Source organism: Pezoporus flaviventris, unplaced genomic scaffold (genome assembly GCF_033815535.1).
Source record: "Pezoporus flaviventris isolate CSIRO_AGI_PZ_B2104156 unplaced genomic scaffold, CSIRO_AGI_Pfla_v1 ptg000007l, whole genome shotgun sequence".
NCBI classification, from domain to species: domain Eukaryota; kingdom Metazoa; phylum Chordata; class Aves; order Psittaciformes; family Psittacidae; genus Pezoporus; species Pezoporus flaviventris.
In genome coordinates, this window is record NW_026892555.1 from 3,212,811 (window position 1) to 3,231,931 (window position 19,121).

General features: G+C 45.4%; 1 protein-coding gene and 1 long non-coding RNA gene across 4 annotated transcripts in view; one reads left to right on the forward strand and one right to left on the reverse strand.

Moving 5' to 3' along the window:
- The window catches only part of SLC45A4 (solute carrier family 45 member 4), an 84,234-nt gene that overhangs the window by 13,843 nt on the left and 51,270 nt on the right, over positions 1 to 19,121 (forward strand). The window contains exon 1 of one of the 3 annotated variants that reach the window (XM_061447673.1): positions 8,482 to 8,708. The exons of the other annotated variants lie outside the window; for them this stretch is intronic. The gene's annotated coding sequence lies outside the window, so the exon portion shown is untranslated. Of the gene's footprint in view, positions 1 to 8,481; positions 8,709 to 19,121 lie in introns of those variants that run through there. 3 annotated transcript variants of the gene reach the window in all.
- LOC133266291 (uncharacterized) lies at positions 2,434 to 5,334 on the reverse strand. The gene is made up of 3 exons (XR_009742299.1): positions 5,168 to 5,334; positions 4,165 to 4,342; positions 2,434 to 2,541 (listed from the first exon to the last, which is right to left on the reverse strand). It is a non-coding gene; the product is annotated as an uncharacterized LOC133266291 (long non-coding RNA).

A 19,121-nucleotide genomic window follows, 5' to 3' on the forward strand; every position in this document is an offset into this window, starting at 1 on the left:
AATGCATTGCCAGGTCAAAAAAATGGGCTGAAACCCAGTCAAGGAGGAAGTATCTTTATTCCTTTTTTTGGCATATTGAAGAAAATATTCCTTCCTGCCTCTTCTTCATTGATAATAGAAAAGGAAACAAAATACTAATACAAAACTTTTGGTCCTTGCAAAGCAGCCCTGGGTGTTTGAGGTACTTAAGTCAGGAGCTTAGTCTTCAGGCTCCCTTTATAAATAAGGAAAGAAGCTGCAGAACTGATAGGATTCCCAAAGAAGAGCAGCAGGAAAGCACATCTCTCTTATGCCCCTGCTCTATCTGCTGTTGGCACGGTATTCACACACACAGCTGTACAGAAAAGCAGTGCCACCTCCAGGTCCCCCTCCAGCAGATTGTGTTGTATTCTTTGGGAACATCAGGGAAGAGTTTGAGGAAAATGAAATTGCTTGAGAAGGAACTGGAAAGTGGGCTGTGAAGATGATCACAGGGCTCAGCAGCTCTGCTCTGGAGCCAGGCTGGGAAAGCTGGGCTGAGTCAGCCTGGAGAAGAGAAGGCTCCTGAAGGGGAGACCTTAGAGCAGCTCCAGTGCATAAAGGGGCTGCAGGAAACCTGGAGAGGGGCTTTGGACAAGGGCCTGTAGGGACAGGCCAAGGGGAATGGCTTTAACCTGCCAGAGGGGAGACTGAGATGAGCTCTTAGGCAGAAGCTCTTCCCTGTGAGGGTGCTGAGGTGCTGGCACAGGGTGCCCAGAGAAGCTGTGGCTGCCCCATCCCTGGCAGTGCTCGAGGCCAGGTTGGACACAGGGGCTTGGAGCAAGCTGCTCTAGTGGAAGGTGTCCCTGCCCGTGGCAGGGGTTGGAACTGAATGATCTTTAATGTCCTTTCCAACCCAAACCAGTCTGGGATTCTATAATTTTATAGGGGTCACAGGGGACAACTGGAGGATGAGCCAATATTGTGTGAAAGGGCCTGACCATTCCCTGCCAGCCTCTGCAAGCTGAAACAAGGTTTAGGACTCTCACGTGAGTCAACGTGCGTGGTTTATTCAACAGAAAACTATTCACTCTTTCACGAAGGGTTTCCCACCGGATCAGCCAGATGAACCAACTCGCCCTGAGCATATGTGATCAAGGAAAAGGAAAGGAAAGTTGCTCCTTTTGGGAGCATCTAACTTCTAAATCATTTTAGCTGTAAAGTGAAGCTGGACCCCAACAGCAGTATGCAGTATCCACACTGTCTGTCAAGCAGAGAGACTTCCCCAAATCAAACACAGGATGGAAGTTGGTGGCTGGGGTGATATTCAGCTCCAGGAAAGTGGGAAAAAATCTTGAACACACTGTTTTAATTCACAAACTGGGAATTTGCCAATTTTCACCCAATGTTTAGGGTGGGAGCAATTAAAAAAGCCCTAAGAAAACCTCTGTATTTTGAGGGGATTTTAATTTGGGGGTTTGGAAATGCACTTGGTTTTTCCTCAAAGTTTAAAATTACTTTCACATGAAACACCGTGGGCTTTGCAGTTGTTTGGTTGTGTTTGGGAATTCAAGCCATTAGAATAAAAAGTATTCACCCGATTCATTTCAGTTTCTTGGTCACAACTACAACAAGAGTCTGCTCAGGGTTATTCTCGAAACTCAGAATCATAGAATCACAGAATCACACATTCATACAATCACAGAATGGTTTGGGTTGGAAAAGACCTTAAGTTCATCCAGTTCCAACCCCCTGCCATGGGCAGGGACACCTCACACTAGACCAGGCTGCTCCAAGTCCCATCCAACCTGGCCTTGAACACTGCCACAGATGCAGAGCATGCATAACTTCCCTGGGCAACCTGTTCCAGTACCTTGCCACCCTGACTTGTGTTGCTTAAGTCATTTAAATAGATTTCTATTTCAGAAACAAAGTGAGAGCCAACAATTTCACAATGAAAAGCTCGAGGGCTATAAAACTTGGCTTCACCTCAGACTCTTAACATTGTTTTCATTATCTTAATCACTAGGTTCTTTACATACTAATTTTCCATCCCACTGCCAACCAGTGCCAATCCAACTCGCTTTGCCATCACCCAGGTGAGCGTTACTCATGTTTTGAAGTGTACATAACCCCCTCTCTTGAATACAGTCAGCACAACAGTGTCTATTTTTGTGACTACTCACGGACTTGTGCTCACACTGAGTCATAGCTGCAGAAGCCACTAGCTCAGGTGTTGCTCCTTCTAGGTTGTTTCCTAGGATTTTCCAAAAATACAGGGAACACTGCTGGTTTTCCACATGCAGTTTTGATGACACAGGGCTAAACAATTTTAAATCCTGTCTCTGCTGGGACTCACTATATTGCAAACACCGAGTAGGTACGTGACCGATTAGGCAAGGAGAGAGATGAGATAAATAACAACATGCTGTTGTAACAGGCCTTAGCAGAGCCAAGAGTAAAGTGAGTCCTCCAGGAAGGTTATAGAGGCTTCAGGTCACACCTGGGTGATCAAAACAGACGTGCCCAGCAACACGTGGTTTGAATAATAGGTTGATAGATTAATCCAGCTGTAGCTAAGGGCTGGAAAACAAAGGGGTATGGAGAGGGACAAATGCTCGGTTAACTATAGGTCATGTTTTAGTGTCCAGAGGTATAGGGCAAGCATTTGTGTTGTGACCACATAAATATGATACTTTAGTCTGCACTGGACTAGCCCAGCTGGCTGTCATCTACAAATTAATCCATGAGGGTTGTGTTGGTATAAGAGATTATTAAGGAACCAACATCTCTCAGGTGAAACTTCAGTGAAGTTGGCTTTAGAATCTTCAATAGAATGGTCTGAATTGGAAAGGACCTTAAGCTCATCAAGTTTCATCCCCTGCCACAGGCAGGGACACCTTCCACTAGAGCAGGTTGCTCCAAGCTCCATCCAACCTGGCCTTGAACACTGCCAGGGATGGGGCAGCCACAGCTTCTCTGGGCACCCTGTGCCAGCGCCTCAGAACCCTCACAGGGAAGAGCTTCTGCCTAAGAGCTCATCTGAACAACTTCTGTTTCAGTTTGAACCCATCACCCCTTGTCCTATCACTCAGTCCCTGATGAAGAGTGCCTCTCCACATGGAAAGCCAGGCTGCAGGAGCCTGAAAACCAATTGGTCTTTTTTCTGTATTCACCAGTATACACTGGTGATAATACCAGCCAGCTTTCATCAGGGTAAGGTTAATGTGAATGGAGTCACTTGAAAATCACTTCAGACTCAAACAGCCTCCTGGACGTCAGGCTTTGGTTCAGGCCTTGGTTTCTTTGCAAACCCAATTTGATGAAAATATATCCATTTTTCAATTTGGCTTTGAGTAAACATAGAGACTGAGGTACAAATATCCCAGTGCAGCAATGGAAACCTCATAAACATCATAGTCATGGTTTAATAGGAGGCAGCTCGGAAGGAAAACTGACTAATAGCAGCTCACTGCCCAAACTGAAAGAAACAGAAACAGCATAAGAGCCAGAAGTTCTGGTCTCTGCTCTGCAAGGGAAGAAGTGACTGAACTCATCAAGCCCTGCAATCCCCAAATGCTGTCTAGCAGCATTTTAACTGCTCTTGGCACATAGGTAAGGACTGAAAGCCACAGCATTTGAAGGCCTGTCAACTCATCCCTTGTCAGCTATAAACTGCACTGGAGCCTAATTCCTCACAGTTTTATTGTGAAGATAATTATAGACCACATCAATTCAAGAGGCAGGGTAATTTTTTGCAGCCATTAATATCCCTTTTTAGCTGTGCAAAGCAGGAGAATAATGATAGGGAGTTCTCATTCTTCAAGGCACGAACTCACAATGAGACCTCACAAGTGGCTGCAGCAAACTCATCTTACAGCCTCTATCAGCACTTTGCTGATATAACTGCTATAAACTTGAGTCTCCACCACGAGCCGTTTATTTGCCATATAGGAATTGTGTGAGGAGGTATAGCTACTGCTTTTACTCGAGGTTTCAGCACAGGAGAAAGGCAAAGAGACCCTACACAGGGTCACCCTACCCTGTTTGCTCAGGATTGTTAATATGAACCAACTGGCTTCAGATGGGTACACTTGGAGCAGGAGACAGGGCAAAGGGCCAGGTCACTCTCTTAAGCCCACAGGTCCTGTCTAAAGCCATTTGGTTCTCAGAACTGAAAGTCAGTTTTGGCTACCACAAGCAAACCTCAATTGACTGGCAAATCTGCGTGTCTGGGTCCCAGTCACGGACTCACACACAGAATCCTCTTGTCTGTAAGACCTTCGTAAGACTTGTCTGTGTCCAGACAAAATATCTGTTGTTGGTTTGCTGCATGTCTACAGCCCTCATCTGACAGGCAGAAACCAGAAGCATCCCAACGTTTCTAGGCTGAAAAACAGAAAAAGCATCAAGGGACCATTTTACACAACCATTAAAGTTCCAGTTTAAGGACAGCATATGTTGAGGGAGGGTGGGAAGAAGGATAAACAGCAGTTTCAAGCCCAGAGCACCGGTTTCCCATCAGATATCTCACCCTTTGTGAGAGATACCCTCAGGGTAAGTTACAGGCCAATTGTGTAAAAGTTGAGACTCATTTTTCATGTCCTGTTTACAAGTGTCCTGGCTGGGGAGACCTCACCTGGGCTTCACAGTGCTGAGATTTGCTTCAAGTCTAGCCTCAGGCTGCCCAAACCCATGGCCACTCCCAATTAATGTGTCAAACATCATTAAGTCTGAAAGCAAGTCAAAACAATCCCCTGGGCTTTTGTCCATCCAGATGAAGAATTACCTTTTCCTTTTTAAAGTCCCAGCTTTCAAAGGATTTAGGAGCAGAATAATGCAGGAATCCCTGAGTTTCATATAAAGCAATTCACACTAGATCTGACCATTGGCAAACAGTCAGCTAAATCCATTATTGCATGATAATGCTCACACATTTCATCCTAATCAGCTGTCCTCTGCTCCCTTACCCCTTTCATCACACAAGCATTGCTTTAACTGTCCGAGGGAGGGGAGAGGGAGGATCAGACGCAGCCTCGTAAAATTCCTTCACCCGCTTTGCCTGCGGCACATTATTTCTCTTTGACACGCGTGCAAAATGATGGTGGGGGTGTTGTTTGTTTGGCTTGGCTGCGTATGAACTTTTCATAACAATTTTGTAAGCCAAGTACCTGCGGAGCTGAGTAGCTACAGAGTAAAGAGAACTCACGGTAGCTTGTTGATGCTCTTGAGGTCTGGTTAATTAAGGTATCGCATTAAATAGGGAAGACCCCTTCCTCTGATTGCTATGGCAAGACAAGGCAGGGATTTTAGAGCAGGATGTTGGTCTCCAGCATTCAGAGGTAGATTTATTTTGTTTAAAGTCCTTGGGTATTACACAACAAACAAACCAGTGGAAGAAAGGATAAGCAAGGGATCAGTCCCTTGAGGTTTTCTCCAGCTACGTGACTCACAACATGGAAACATGCACAATAAAAGTCATCAAGAAGTGACTTCTGGGTGCTTTCTTTAGGGAAAGCTCTCACCCAAGTGCCTCAAAACACTGCCTAAGGATGCAGAGAGGAAAAGGACCCACACCTACCACCCTGCTGAGGAGGGACCTGCTAAATGCAGACATCACAAAGACCAGGGAGCAGCGCACATCTCCAACCTTGCTCTCAACCACAGTTTAGGGGGTTTCCTCCTAGCCCCACAAACATCAATCCCAAATGTAGCACACGTCTGGACAGCACAGCAGCCTCTTGACTGACATTCATTTCTCCCCTGCCAAGACTTGAGGATGAAGGGTTTATGATGGGTTAAATATCTGGAGTTGAGTAAGAACCTCAGAAGAAAAAGGTGGGCCTGTTTCCCCCTCCACTCTTTGCTATAAAAGATTGGATTTTTAAATTTAAATGTTTTATGGAAAATTACCCTTTCTGACTCTAGCTAGGGGCTGACAGACAACAACTCTCATGTGAAATTAACATGAAGAAATAGAATGGAGAAATATCTGGACACGTCTGGACATGTCTGGCCACTGCCAGAACAGGTCTGGAACGTCAGGGTGAGGTAAGGATCACGCTCCACCACAACAGCAAGCAACAAGAGGTCAACAAAAAAGTCATTTTTTCCTATTAAAGTGAGGTTTCAAAACATCAGGTAGCCCAGGCTGCCACTGATCTACGGGTAAGGAGAAGCACGTCTTAGAAGTTGTAACTACACCCACATCTTCAGATCCCTTCTTGGTGTTTTGTTTCAGGGTTGCATATAATTTCCACTAAAGTCACTGAAATCTTCTCTCTTATGAGTCATTAGACATTTCTACTGCTATAAATACAGTTTGTTTCTTCTGGGGAATGAACTTAAGCTGTGCTACACACATTCAGTTATAATACAATGGAGGTTGTTTTATTGCCAAGAGTAGGCATTACACTGGGCTTTATCTTTACTACTTGTCTAATTAAGCAGTGAAGTAAGTAGACTTTATTAGACTACTTGTATAATTAAGAGAATTATTTAGCAATTTTTTTTCATTAGGGACTGTAGTGACAGGACAAGGGGTAACGAGTTAAAACTTAAACAGGGGAAGTTTAGATTGGATATAAGGAAGAAATTCTTTACTGTGAGGGTGCTGAGGCACTGGAATGGGTTGCCCAGGGAAGTTGTGAATGCTCCATCCCTGGCGGTGTTCAAGGCCAGGTTGGACAGAGCCCTAGCTGACACGGTTTAGTGTGAGGTGTCCCTGCCCATGGCAGGGGGTTGGAACTGGATGATCTTAAGGTCCTTTCCAACCCAAACGGTTCTGTGATTCTATGATTCTATTTTCCCCCAAAAAGCGCTAGCACTATCCTTGCAATATTTATACAACTCAGTAGTATGTAAAAACCACCATCATTCTTTGGGAATCCTCAGAGTACGGTTAATTTAGTGAGTTGTGCAAGACTGTGGTCACACATGCTTTTCAGTCCTTGGTCTGAATTAGCCTCCAAATAATTATACGTCAAGACCAGCGTTCTAGAATAAAAGATTAATGTCTTTTCTTTCCTTAAGGGCTTGCAGTATTTTTGCTAGCCTCAAGATTCACACTGCTTTCTAATAGTAAGATGTTCCCAGTTCTTCCATTTTGCCTTCTGTGGCTTCCCTTTCTCCCAAATCTGGCACACTCCACGGTTTATTTATTCATGAGCTGCAAGAGAAAGAAGTCCACCATAAATCAGACTTGCTTTGGAAAACGTACTTAACGGCATGTCAAGAAGCAGAGAACAATCACACTTATGCAACGTAACACGCATTCTGACATGCCACTCACGCTCCTCTATGCGGCCCCAGTTTATGGAAGTAATGAGTATTTATTACACTGCCCTGCTCAGTGCAGTCAGCACAATTAAGGCTGGGAGATGTAAGTAACTGGGACTAAAAAGCACACTCCCGTGTTAAAAACATGGGGTGTTTTATGGCAAATGCACAGGGGGTGCTCACAATGAGGCTGTAATTGGGACCAAAGAGTTTTAATTCCCTTGGGGTCAGTGCACAATGTATACTGTCTATAAGAGATGTGAATGATAAATTGCACATTGTATACTGTCTATAAGAGATGTGAATGATGAACTGCACATTGTATACTGTCTATAAGATGTGAATGATGAATTGCACCACTGCTCGGAGCAGGGGATGGTCACCCAGCCCTCCCCACCAAAACATGGGGCTGGATGTATGGAGGCTCACGGCCTCTGGATGGTGAAGAGCAGCAAAGCCGAGGTGAGGCGGCAGGATGGGACCTCCTGTGTGGCCAAAACTGAAAAAAAGGTGCTATTTTCCCTTATGATGAAGGAAAACATCAACAGTTGGGGGTTGATGCATTTGCAGTACCTCAGGTTGGGAACAGCGACTTCTCCAGCACTTCCCAAGTTATCAACTTCATAGAACCACGGAATGGTTTGGACTGGAAGGGACCTTAAAGCTCATCAAGCTCCAACCCCTGCCACAGGCAGGGACACCTTCCATTAGAGCAGCTTGCACCAAGTCCCTGTGTCCAACCTGGCCTTGAACACTCCCACATTCACCATTTCTTTGGGCAGCCAGTGCCTCAGCACCCTCATCAGTAAAGAATTTATCCCTTATACCCAATCTAACTCTACTTTGGTGCCGTCTGGCACAACTTTTTCAGTCAGGACAGATGGGCTCCGCGCCATGTCGCCGCCGAGTTCCTGAGGTAAACACACGCTATCTCAGCGCGGGCAGCTCAGGTGCCAGCCTCCAACCGCCCTTACATCACCGCTCGGCGGCTCCAGGGGCTCCCTTTCCGCCCAGAAACCCCCGTCCAGCTCCGGCAGCGGCCCCGCTCCCCTCGCCCTTCCCCGAGGCCGCTGCACCTGACCCGGCCCCGGCTCAAGGTGGAAGCGCACCCTACCCCTGGCGAGGTGCCCGGCGGACCCCGTAGCCGGCCGTACCCATCACCCTAGCAACGCCCCCCGCCCCTCCTGGTCCAAGCCACGCCCACCTCATTGCATATTCATGACCCCAGGCGCGGGGAGGGGCGGAAGCGGAAGCGGGACGCGGTTTCCGAGGAGCCCGGTATAAAGCGGCCGCTCGTGCCCGGTGTCGCCCGCCCCGCTCGTGCCGCCGCCGGTCACCTCACCCCTTCCTTCTCCTCCTTCCCCCCCACCCTCCCCGCCGGCCGCCGCGGGCACCTCCCGGCACCGCCGCCTCCTCCCCTCCCCCCCGCCGCACGGAGCAGGTCCCGGGTGCAGGGGGAGACCCGGGGGCAGGTACGGGGCGAGCGGGGGGTGGGGGGTGAGGAGCCGTTGGGAGGCGTGAGGTGAGGTGAGGGGTTGGTTGGTGAGGGAAGGTTCGGGGTGAAGATGGGGAGCGGGTGAGGGTGAGGGAAGGTTTGCGGTGAGGGACATGAGGGTGAGGGCTTGGCCGAGGAGATGAACTGGGGAAGGGACGGTTTGAGGTGAAGGCGGTGAGGGAAGGTTGGGGTGAAGGACGTGAGCTGGTGAAGGTGAGGAAGGTTTTGAGGTGATGAGGGGCTCATCAAGGTGAGGGAGGGTTTGAGATGATGAGGGGCCAGTGAAAGGGAGGGAGGCGAAGGGGGTGAAGGTCTTGAGGTGGTGAGGGATATGAAGGGCTGATGAAGGTGAGGGTGAGGAAGGGTTTGGCTGAAGGAGATGAGCTGCTGAAGGGAAGGAAGGTTTTGAGGTGATGAGGGGTTTGAGGTGAGGGGCTCATGAAGGGGAGGGAGGGTTTGGAGTGATGAGGGGCCAGTGAAGATAAGGAAAGGTTTAGGATGAGGAGCCAGTGAGGGAGGGAAGGTTTGAGGTGAGGAGGATGAGGGTGAGGAGGGGTTTGACTGAAGCAGATGAGCTGGTGAAGGTGAGGGAGAGCTTGAGTTCTGTAGGAGAGATGTAGGTGGGACTGAAAGTAAAGAAGGGCTGAGAGAAGCTTTTGGGTAAAGGAGTTATAGGGCTGGAGAGGTGAGAAAGGGATGAGGAGCTTTGGGGTGAGGAGTATGTGGAGCTGTGGAGGGGGGCAAGTGATGACAAATGAGAGGGGAGAATGAGGTGGAGCTGGAAGGGGTTGAGCTCTGTGGTAAAGGATTGAGCCAGAGGCGATGTGGGCTTGCAGAGGCTGGGAAGGGATAAGGAATTAATGTTGGGTATAAGTATAAAGTGTACAAGTATAAGGTGGAGGTGGAGAGGCTTGGTTGGGGTGTCTGGGATAAATGAGTCCTAATGAGATGAAGATGGGATGATAAAGAGGTGGCCCAGTACCCCTTCCGGATCATGCTGGGTGGTAAATAAGCTGGAAAAGTGCTTGGCAAAGGGACCAATGAAGGACATTAGTGTGACTTTTCAGGCTGTTAAACCTCGCTGGTCTGCCATTTGAATGATTTGACACTTAATCTGTAACCTGATCTCAATCTTTATCACAATACAGTGGAGTCTCACTTCACCCACTCTGATGTGATGGTGGGAGAAGTTATTTAGCACTTAACTCTTAAATCTCCCTTGAAAGCTGCAGTTTTCTTTAGGATCATGTTATTGGTGATCTGCAACTCCAAGATGCCCCAGTTTAGCATCTTTAGCAAGTGCAGGAGCTATTTGACCTTGAAAAATACTCTTCCTGTGGGGCAGTGCTCTGTTGTAGTGATTGGCCTCCAGTGTTCTCTATGTATAGAGGAAGAAAGGAAGGGAGGAAAAGATCTAGCCAGAGCCCTGACTTGGCACTGGGTGCAGCGAGTGAATCAGTGTTGCTAGAGCTGGGCTAATGCAGTGAATTACAAATGGGAAAGGATTGGAAAGATATTGCGGGATGCTGAATGTTAGATGGGGGAGGCGATTTCTCCTTCAGGAAAGATGTTACCAGAGGTGCAACTAGAGGGACAGACAGCCCAGAGTGCAGAGCATGGGCAGAACTGCAGCATTATGAGGATTCATGAGAAGAGACTGCACTGTTACAAGATGTACCCTTACTGCTCCGCAGAAACTGCTCCAGTGTGATGTGTGTCATGTTCCACTGCCTTGATCAGACAGAGCTACTAAAATATTTAGTGAAATATGGCTTGAGATGGTGCTTGAGCTCCAAAAAAGTGAGCTGGTGAATGCTTTGATTTCCTCTTAGCTGGCTGAAGTTGTTGCTGATGTGATGGCACTGACACAGCTTGTGTATGCCTTCTTCACCCACACCAGTACTGCAGAAGATAAGGTCTTCCTCACTTGGTTTATTTAGTGATTATACTGGATTGATGTAATGTTCAGGCCTAATTTTTCCCTTCCTGAATAAGGAAAAGGGTTTTGAACAAGAGATTAAGACATTTAGTTGACACTGGCTATAAATGCTTCCAGGAGTACTACTTAGAGTAAGAGAGAAAAGCTGACAGCACCTTAAGCTCCAAAAACTGCATCCAGCAGAGTTCCTGTGTCTGTCAAAGGTAGTGGCAGCTGCTGTCTTTGAAGTGAGAGCCTCATTCCTGTATTAATGAGATTAAATTGGGTATTTAAGGGAGTTTTCGTGACAAAATAACAATTTCCATGATGTAATGGATGGGATCAGTGGAACAGCTTCTATTTTAGTTTGCTATTTGTAATATCAGAGGCCAGTTTACATGGGGTTGGCTCCTGCCTCTCTGAGGAAGTAAATGATAGCAGCTCTTGCACTTCATTATGTATGACTGAGGGATCTCCAGTAAAATTGAAAACGTATGCTTCTATAGATAACCCTCTTGCATGTTAACTCCTGAGGAAACCTGTTGCTCTTTGGGAGTTTGAGATGGGAATGAGCTGATGTGATCTTGTTTGGATGCTATGGGGACTGCTTACAATCAAAAGCAATCCTTTCCTCCAGAGCTGAAGTGTCTTAGCAATTCAGTCTGTGTTAAATACACTTGTATTGTGCTACCTCAGGCTGACGAGGGAGAATGTTTGCTAGAGGTGTCCTTCATTAGTGATGGGAAGGTGGTTAGACTGATGTAGCTGGTGAACTTGGGGCTCCTTCTGTGTTGTGGTACAGCAAAATTCATGAAGTACAACTCTGTTCATGGGCTTTCTCAGTGAGGCAACACAAGTGGAATATATATGTGACTTACAGTGAAGCATGGAGCTACTGTATGAAACAATACACATGCTTGTATGTCTAAGTACATGTGACCTGAATTTTTCATGCTGAAGCAAATGTATAGCTTATTTCAGGAGCCTTCTGAAGCAACTGCCTTTACTCTGCCATGTGGAAATGCAGGCTTTGAGGAGCTTAGAGAAAGCAGGCTGAATTTGGACACATCTCAAGGCTGTGACCTCAGAGGTTAATTACCTTTAAACTCCCTCCAGCCCTGGATTCACTGACAGCTAGGAAGTTAGGTCTTGGTAATGTAATATTGCTCTGCTTGTGTGCTGAGGCTGGAATGTGTGGTCTCTTCCTCTATCCCTCTATAAACTTGTTTTAAATGGATCATTTCTAAAAGCTATGAAAACACTGATATTGGATGTTGCCTGCAGAGTATTTCACTAGTGAAACTGCATCTAAAGTTCAAAAAACCTTGAAGGTCAAAATTTATTACTAACTGAATAGCTCAGAAAAGATGCTTAATCTTTGAGAGGAATCTTGTAAATACCTAGGTGGGAAGCTGCTGGCTAAAATGACCCACTAGCTGCTAGATAATGCCTGCATTTGTGAACACAGTTGTGTGTAGCACTTCACTATTTCCAGCAGACACCGATTTAGGCAATAAACAATTCATTTACACAGTAGCATTTGATCTTGTCTAGCTTAATGTGTAAACTCTGCCTGTGATGTACTGTTGTTGTTTGTCAAGCTTCTTGTTACTTCAAGCTTCAATTCCTAGAGTAGGTAGCCAGTTCCACCCACAGCATATGGGCACTGCTAACTTGCATGTTAGGTGAAACCAGTGAAATCCTTTCACATGGCCCATCACAAGAAGCTGCAGCTGGTAGTTCTTTTTGAGTTTAGCAGTCTGTACCTCTGTGGTTACTCCTAACAGCAGAAGCTACCCTAAAACACTTGCATCAAATGATCAAGCAGTGTGGGTTGAGCAACAGTGCATTTGCAGTGATGACATGCTTGAGAGAAGAACAAGCTTCACTTGCACTTCAGACTGACTTTAATGTGATGGCGAGTGTAAAAACATGCTGATGTAGGCAAAGCTACCAGAGTTTAATGGGGCTTTCCAGTTGGCCTGCTGGGAGGGCTGCTGTGGAAGTGAAGAGGCTGTTGTGATGGAGGGGGAAGCTTTAGCAGCTTGCAGAGTAACTGGCAACATGAAGAAATACTTGTGCTGCCCTTTATGTGAGGGTCACTTCCGTTACCTTTACCTGTAATACTTGCAACATCCTGGGCTGTAGGTGTAAGATTCATCAAAGCCGTGCTAACAGTGGGATAACCTTGTGTGCAGTTGTTTCCATTAGAGAAGGCTTAACAAATTAGATAACTATTGTTAGAGCTGCTGGTTCTTCAACTTGCAGCACATTGTCAGCTTTACTAAACAGCTTTCATTCAACTGTGTGGTTAACTGGGGGAATACAGAGTGCAATGGCTGTCACTTGGCTGAACATACCAGCACTAAACAGATATGAGTGTTGAAATGGCACTTTTCCTAAGCAGAGCATTACTCCTGCCTAGTAACTGCTTTAACAAGTCCAGTAAACTTTCCAGCAGAGTTCTGTGTTTAAGTTGCCATACAGAAGCAGAAAATACTAATGATTCTGGCAAATCCAGTTGCCAGAAAGCTGAAGTGGAATGCCTGCTGTCAGGATGAGTGACACCATGTGTGTTGCTTGAGAGATAACTGGTGTCTCAGTTTGAGTTGCCTTCCAGAATTAGATCCTGGACAGTCCAGAAAGCAAGCCTGGAAGCGGACACTGTTAAGCTGTGGAGCTGTGTGCTGTGAAGTAAAGGCTTTACATGCTTTTGGTGAGCTGCTGCTGGTCAGGTGACTGTTTTACAGCCAACAGCTTATCAGTAACCCACACATCTTGCATTTTGGTCACACCCCTACTTGGAGTAACCACCCAAAACTTCCACTGGTAAAGATTATTTATTCCCCAGTTGGTTCTGAGGGTCTCTGGAATCCAAGCACTGAGTAATTATTGCTATGCTGAATAAACTGGTTATTCTGTTATGCTTCTGTATCACAGTTCCCTCCTCCAAAGTGCAATAAGATACTCTGCATGAAGAAGAGCTGAGTTAATGCTATTAAATCTAGACCTCTGATAGAGTTGCTGGAGACTGAATTTGCCTCAAGTTAAAAGCTGGACTTCAGGCACCTCAGCAATGGATTCAGAGCACTGTAATGTCTGAGCCACTTTGGTTTTGTGTGCTGTGAACTGTCATCTTGGGGAAACTGGCACACAGAAGCTTAGCTAAAGCCCCTTACTGCTGGTATTTCCAAACAAGTGCTGTAAAGTCATTTAGACTGTAACTGGCATACTGCATTATAACAACTGAGGAGCAGCAGCCAGGGTTTCTCATCAGACTTACTCTCGGCCAGTGACTCTGGCAAGAATCACGACACAGGCTTTTGCTTGGTAATGATTTGGTTTGGCTTAGGAGCTGCCCCTGACCTTGGTTTGGCTCTTACTGGCATGGAGTCTGCTCAAACATGAATCTTAATATATAAGTGATGGGAAGTTGGTCTCCACAACACAGACAACTTCTGAAACACAGAGCTGGAGATAAGTTGCTTTCCAGGACTACCAGATATGAAGGATATGGGCTATTAAAGCTTTAGCTTTAATAGCTTTAGGACATGTGGCTAGCTTGATGCCTTAGGCTTGACCAGCAGTCTGTTCTGCAGTGTTATACATATGTCTGCATATGGAGACTAATCTGGGGCCTTGAGGCACTCTGTGCGTGGACTGAAACCAAATTTCTTTGTGTGACCGAAGCTGTCAGTCAGTAGCTGCTCCTCATGTAGCAAGGCATGAAAGGGTAAGAGGAAAACAAAACTTAACCTAAGGAATAGACTAAAGATGCTTTTAAATAAATCTTAGGGTGTAAACAGCAGCAGGGAAGCATTTACCCCTGTTCTGTTTGCAAAGCTCTATGTGAGGTAGATTTTGTCACTGTTCTGGGGAGAGCAAGACCAGCGCTCTTAACAGAGCAGAGAGAGAACCTAGTTTCCTCATTTTAAATGAGAGCTCCAGTGTTTTTGTAACTGAAATTGAAACCAGTGTTATGCTGACCCTGCATATTTTCTATCCTCTGCTGGCTGGCCTGGACTACTTGTGCATGCAGTAGAGTTCATTTATTTTGGAGACTTGAAAACAAGCCGTTATCACCCTTTGGTGCCAGATAAATAAATGATCTAACTGGGGGCTGAACCCAAAGCACTCTTTCACAAGAGCATAACTGCATGTCATGCTTATCTTTAGTCTGTCCTTGAATATATGATCAGTCTAACTGGACCACATCCAGAAAGCAGTGGCTTAACCCAGCAAGTGATGAATACAGAGCAGTCAGGTTTCTATGCCACTTAATTTCCTATCGTAACTTACGTGTAGCAAATTGTCTTGCAGAATACACTTAATCTGAGTGCTGTTTAACCGATGACTTGCTTATCAATCTTACGGGAGTACAAGTAGAAAGAGCAGGTATCAACTATTTAAAGTAGTCTCGATGCTGGGTCTTTGCTTCCAGGTAATAAAAGTTTCAGTTTGGGATTTTCTGTGGGGAGGGAGAAAGCACATGTGCAGGATACAAATCCTCCCCCCATTTTACAAGGGGAATATGTGAGCAAGTACACTGGCCTGTGCAGTCTGGCTCTGGGTACTCCCAGAGGAGTGATCTGACAGGCTGAACTATTGCTCCTTCGAGTAGTGTGGCTGGCCAGCAAACTCCCAAGAGTTCAAAACATAACCCAAACCAAATGTACAGCTTGTTTTAACACTAACAAATCCAGTGCACATGCCCTGTTTGCTGTCTGAAATTTATCTGGGGGAATCGGCTTGTCATGGAGGTTTGTTCTTGGCTCTTGTTCTGCATCTAACTTTAGGGTAAACCTCTTCCTGGTTTACACTTCTCAGTGCAGGAATTATCCTCATTGTTTCCAATGTCATAGCACTTCTGTGGCTCTGGCTGCCATTCACATTGGTTGTTACAGCTGAAAAGTCAAAACATTTAGGGCTTTCAATGGAGTGAAAAGGAGAGTGACTTGACAGTTGTCTGTACCTGTTACTGCTGGCCTTACAGTTGGAACTTTCTGCTGCTTTGCTTTAAAATCACATTTTCAATTTGTCGTCTTCCACATATGGGATGTTCAAAACTCAATATGCAGCTGCATACTAGTGGGTTTTTTCATTGTACCGGTGGAATGGCATTGAACCCAATAAGATGTGTCCTCTTCCACGTGGTCACTCTGGGATAGTTTGTGTGGCAACTCAGGGTGCCACTTGAAAATAAGCCTTTTGACATTATAGTACTAGCTGAGATCTCTTCTCTTCTTTGTATGCGTATGAGCTGGACTGAACTACTAGATAAAAGTGTATCTGAGGCCTTTCAGCTGTGTAGTAGTTCCCAGTTAAGCTGTATATAAAAGGGCTTGAGTTTCCATCAGGTGAATCTTGTGCTGGCATCTTCCATAGATGCTTACTCATCCAGTGGCCTTGCTTTTAAACTGTTTGTAATTCTTTAAGTAGTTAGGCACAGTAGGATGTAGTTGTGGGTAAGTCTTTGGTGTGATGACTTAAAGTAGAGCCTTACTACTGTGTCTCAGGGTATTATTAGCCTGTCCATGGCTAGACCTAAGCAACATCACATTGTCCATGTAAAACCTAATGTCTCAGGGATGTTCAGTATATGCTTGACTCTTCTCCTTGAATAGATTTTTTTCTTTTTTTTTTTTGCCTCTTCCTACCTCTTCACAAGTCACTTCATGGAAAACTACACTTGGAAAAAGCCACCCAAACACCTAGGACTCAGTAACTCCAAACTATTAAACACATGTTCATCAGACTACAGACTTCCAGCTCATTCCAGCAGCATTTCCCTGAGCTGCCCTTAGTAGCTTTCTCTTTTTCATTAACCATGCTCCTAAATTAACACTCTTTCCAAGAGCTCAGTTCCAGCTCTGTGTTAAGGCTGGTTACTGAATAACTGCTTGTAATTAATGCCTAAATTTATCACTGCTGCAAGAATAGCTACACTGTTCCCTTAACTTCAGCCTCTTTCAGAAACTTTTGGTCAACAGACTTGCTGTCTGGGTGGCTCTTTGAGGACTCTGTGTAGGTATCATTAAGTATCTGACTTGCAGGATCCTTCAGCGAACTTGTCAACAAGTTGCCTGGATTGTGGATCACGACTTCATTCTGCCTACTTGGAATCTGGTAACTGATGTGTCCCTGACGGCCTTCACTGATCATTTTAGGGTCTTTTCCCACTGACAAAGCCACATGCTGGGAAGTGGCCCAGGGGTCAACATCCCTGCTAGAGAAAGCTTTAAGTTCCTACATAGCAATTCCTGTATTGAGACTGAATATATCCACCATAACTTATAAAAGTCAAATCCTTTAGGGAATTAGGATTTCAGTATTGCATGCAGTAATTGCTACAGTCCAGATGATTTTGAGATCTTGCCTCTAAGAAGTGGGGTAAGAGAGCTGCTGCAGATCTGTGCTTCAAGCATTCTCATTAAAATTTCTTTGTACTTGCAAAAAATAGGCCAAACTAGAGGTGTTGTCATGGTTCCCTAAGCTTTACTACTAAGGATATATTGTCTAATAATGGCAGATTCTAATGTTATTGTTATTAAATACTCCAACTCTGTAGCTACAACCTCTCTACCATGCAATATGCTATCAATCTTGCTTCTAAATTAGCATGCTGAGGGTGGAAATTCTGTGCAAATGAAAACAACACTTTGTTTAGCACCAGTAGCAGTCTTCAGTTCATTAATATTACATCTGACTAACTTGGAAACTGAGTGGCAGCCTGCCAGTGCCAAATATGAAATAAAACTGAGTTCCTTCCTTTTGCTTCAATGACTGTCCAGCATCCTTCCTCATTCTACCTGGTGTGCTTGTGCTAGTGGCATTCTAATGCTTCATTTTCTTGCTTACTGGGGATGTGGGGATTAAATAACTTCCTACTGCCCAGGCAATTAAATAGGGATATTTTTTCAGATACCACAGAATTCTGGCCAATTCCTGGCTTTCCCTGAAGAATTTCTTAAAATACTGGAGTAGAAAGAGAGCAAACCAGGAAGCCAGGGCTGGAAAATTCTTTTCTCCATTGTATCTGATAAAGCAAGCAAGAGCCCAGAATTTTCCTTCATGAATTTGTTAACCTCACAGGACAAACTGTAGCTCTTGGTTGGTTGTTGCGAGCAGCTAAAACTGAAGCTACGCAAGTCATCTTGCACCTGAAAGGGTTTAGGCTTGTAATAATGCTGTAACCTTTCCAACCTTGCAGGGAAGAATGGAAATATAAAGGCTTACATAACTGATGAGTACATACCAATTAGTTTATATCTGGGCTTGTAGTTTAATGTTGGATCTGCATTCCCCAGACTTCTAAATAGAAGGTTAGGCACAGGCTTAACCTGCAGATGGTGCAGGGAAAGCCTCGAAGTCTCTGTAGCTTTTCTCATCATTCATGTGCCCACTTTCACATGTGGGGAGGATGTTTTCAAAGTGACAGACAAGTGTCACTATTCACGATCTGTGGCTTTAGTGTGTAATTGCAAGAACTTCTGGAATCGGCTTGATCTAGTAGTAGTCCCGTCTGCTCCTTGTGGTAGGAAGTGTTTAATAGAAAGCATGTGAGAAGGCATGGACATGTGTTCAGTTTATTTTCTGTCCAGCAAAGAAATCTGGGATCAGGCCACTGAAGATCCTATCCAGAGGGTTGGGTGTGTTCCCCCATGTGTGTCCTAAAGTAAACTCAAGTCTGGTTTATGTTATTTCCTTCGGCAGGAATTAACATGGGGAAACTTGTGTGTGTGCTAATTTCAGTTCCATGTTTTGAAGCTGGTAACACTTTATTTGCAGAGTTCTGTGCTCCATGCCACTGAAGGTTTAAGCCTGGTAAAAGCTTATTGTTACAGGACAAGTATTGTTTCATCAGGGAAAAGACAGGATATAGTTGCATATCTTATATTTATCCCATTCCTCCAGACCTCATGCATGATGAGTGGTGGGTAAGGGCATACTAAGTCTTTCAAGGAAGGTGAGCTGCCAGAGTTTTCCTAGCCAAAACTATTTGGTTATCTGTAGTCATAGAATCACAGAATGGTTTGGGTTGGAAAGGCCCTTAAAATAATCCAGTTCCAACCCCCTGCCATGGGCAGAGATGTCTCACCCTGGATGATGTTGCCCAATGCTCTGTCCAGCCTGGTGCTGAGCACTGCCAGGGATGGAGCATTTACCACTTCTTTGGGCAAGCTGTTTGAGTGCCTCACTGCCCTCATAGTAAAGAACTCCTTTCTTATATCTAACCTGAACTTCCCCTCTTTCAGTTTGAACCCATCACCCCTTGTCCTATCTCTACAGTCCCTGATGAAGAGTCCCTCTCCACCGTCCTTGTAGGCCCCTTCAGACACTGGAAGCTGTTCTGAGGTCTCCACACAGTTTCTCTTCTCCAGGTTGAACAGCCCCAGTGTTCTCAGCCTGTCTCCATATGGGAGGTGCTCCAGCCCCTGATCATCTGCTTGGCTTCCTCTGGACTTGCTCCAG